Source organism: Petaurus breviceps, unplaced genomic scaffold (assembly GCF_028583685.1).
Source record: "Petaurus breviceps papuanus isolate PSGF00001 unplaced genomic scaffold, PetGlider_PUasm1.0 673, whole genome shotgun sequence".
In the NCBI taxonomy this organism is placed as follows: Eukaryota; Metazoa; Chordata; class Mammalia; order Diprotodontia; family Petauridae; genus Petaurus; species Petaurus breviceps.
The window spans coordinates 1,381,178-1,384,378 of record NW_027186448.1 but is presented as its reverse complement, the minus strand read 5'-3'; positions in this window follow the sequence as shown (position 1 = coordinate 1,384,378).

Genomic DNA, 3,201 nt, shown 5'->3' with positions numbered 1-3,201 from the left:
CTTGGCAACAGATTGGATGGGGAGAGGTGGAGAGAACGGTTGGGGAGACAGCATGAAGACAGCATTTAGACTCTTAAAACATTTGTACTATGGCATCTAGGTGTTGGGAGCCAAAGAGGTCTGAGGTAGGACTCAGATAAAGATCTCACTATGTTCCCTATAAAAGGCCCTTCCAGATGCGGCTTTGTTAAGCTTGCTCCTTGAATCTTTTGATATGGGTTACACTTAAAAGGATGTTGTTTGAGTTCTGAGAACAATAGGCTCTGCCCCAAGACTTTAGTTGTTCAAAACCAAAATATTTTAATTCTTAGGTGGTCAGTTCCTATGTAGATGTCCTTGATGATGCGGCTTTGGTTTCTGGCCTTTAAGCCAGCTCTCAATTCTTTGTAATGTGATGCATATGAAAGGAGCTAACTGACTTTTCCTAAGACTTGCTGGCACCTAGAGAACAAAAGCCTTACTGCCATGCTACTTCCAGGATATGACAGACTAAGATAATGATAAGAATACTTGAGTCCCCTTCCTTTGTCTCATTGCTCTATAAAAACCTTGTCCTAAAAATCAATAAATGGAGTTCATCATTCTTCCTTGAACTACCCACATGGCCTGGTCATTTCTTATTCACATCTCCGGTCATGCTTAAGTGCTGGACACTCAGCATCCCATGACATCTAGGTTTTGAGCGTGGGGAACTGGGATAGTAGCAGTGTCCTCAGTTGTGATCAGGAAGTTTAGGGAGGAGAGGTCATGTTTCTGGGAAAAGAAAAGCACTTTTGCAAACTTTATGTTGTTATATATCAGGTATTACCACATTTAGGTATCCTGCCTCTCTTACAGGATTATAAATTCCCAGAAAGCACAGACCTTGTTTTAATAATGTTTCCATACCTGGCAGGTTTCCAAACATTAGGGGCAAGATATGCAGGTCAACATTACTAAATATTTTCCAAGTACAATTTCCTACATAAATAAATTCACTTTTTTTCAATGCAAAGTTCAAACCAGAGTCAACAAAAGTGAGAATTCTACAAATTCTGACAATGAATATAGTACAGATTATTAAATGCATTCAGTTGTTTTTCAGTCATGTGCAACCCTTCCAGATCCCATTTGGGGTTTTCTTGGCAAAGACAGTGGAGTGGTTTGCCATTTCCTTCTCCAGCTCATTTTACAGATGAGGAAACTGAAGCAAATAGGGTTAAGTGACTTGCCCAAAGTGAAAAAGCTAGTAAGGATCTGAGGCAAGATTTGAACTCTGGATGGGTTATGCTGACTTCCAGGCCACTACCTAGCTGTCTGATTATTTAATACCATGTGCAAACTAGGTCATTTTTGAATCATGCCTGTCACCAGCACACACCACTGGGTCAAGATATTTTCTCCACATCTTGGGAAAGATATAACCATCAGTGGTTCTATGAGTGTGCATCAAAAAGAGGAGGGCCAAATGTAAAGTAAAAAAGATTTATTATTATGCTAAGGAAACTAATGATAATACAGACTTTTTTTTAGTTTTTATAACTTTTCAGGCCTGTTTAGTATACACCAATCAACAGTATTATTCTGCAGCTATCACAGGAGAGAAAGAGTAAAGCATTCAAGGGAGAAAATGGGAACTTCTGGGGGAATATTTGCCATAAAGGTTTGTTATCAGAATGACAAGACAGTCTCTGTTCAATAGTAAGCAACAAGGGGAGTTGACCAAATAGTCCTACAATTGTGAAAGAAGTCCTTTTAGACAAAACTTCAGGGTTGAGGTAACTATTTAGAAAGACTGCAGGTGTCTCTTACCCAAAAACAACAAATAGTTGTTAAAACAGTGGACAAGATTATCTAATCTACATAGTTTGTTGTATTTTATCTGTCCTTTACTTTCCACTACTGGGCAGTTGGGTGGCACAGCAGATAAGAGTGCTGGGCCTGAAGTCATGAAGACTCATGTTCCTGTGTTCAAATGTGGCCTCAGACACTTAATAGTTTTGTTTTGTTTTTTTTACCTTGGGCAAGTCACTTAACCCTGTTTGCCTCAGTTCTTCATCTGTAAAATGAGCTGGAGAAGGAAACAGCAAACTCGCAAATCACTCCAGGATCTTTGCCAAGACAACCCCAAACAGGTTCTCAAAGAGTTGGAATGACTGAACAAAAGTCCACGAACATGGGATATGATTGTGGTTCTTGCTCCCCACACTGTCAATTTGTTGAAGGTCAGGGGTGCTGGAACCCTGAAATAGCCACACACGGTCCTTTCCCAATGAATTCCATCCAAGTCTTCTTTCAGCCAAAGACAAAGGAGGTTTATTAAAACACCCAGAAGTGTGCAGGATTCTAAAAATTCACAGTATTGGCTAGATTCTTAAGGAATCTCAGCATAGGGAGGACTCCTAAAGAATCAGGACTTTTCATGGAAGCAAGATGGATCTTTTATACAGAAGGACTATGGGAGGGATCTAGGAGTGGCCAAGTAATCTGGAGGGACTGGAGGAGGAGTCTAGGGAGGATCTCAATGGGAATGGCCAGTAGACTGGGGTGAATTCGGTCTAGAAAGGATCGAGTGGGAAGTAGCCTCAGGGGGTAACAGACAGTGAAGGGCTGGGCAAAATTAGGGGTAACAGAGAAATGGGAGATAGGGCATCTGCAATGAAAGGCCAGCAGAGAGGATTATAGCCTCAGGCAAACCCCAGAGACTTAATCAAGTAAGTTAAATTCAAGGAGTTCAAGGGGGTTCCAGCACCTGTACCCTATGAAACTGGTATAAGCTCAGGACCCAGATGAATTTAGTGTTCTCATTGCTTGCTGCATTTGAGTGTGAAGTGTGTGAAGTGTGTGAAGTGTGAGGACCTTTGTGATCTTTGTGTATATGTTAAAAGTACTGTCATACTTTCGAAATTATTCATTTGGTATGATGTAACTTGCCTAGGTTGTTTTATGAAATGTATGCGAGTGTTTCAATGATTTTTTTTAAAGGGGTACATTTTATTTAGTGTGGGGCTGACATGGACAGATCAGGGAAGGCTACAGCAACCGTCCAGGCATGAGGAGCTGGGACTATTAGAAAACCACTGCCCCATGGCATCATGCAAATAGAAGGTACTCAAAAATGAGTGACTGAATGCCAGTCTAGGCTGGTCCTTGCAATTTATGGAAGAATAAAGGGAGGCAGTGGCTTGCCCAATGAAAGCAGTGGTTTAGCGTTAGTACAAG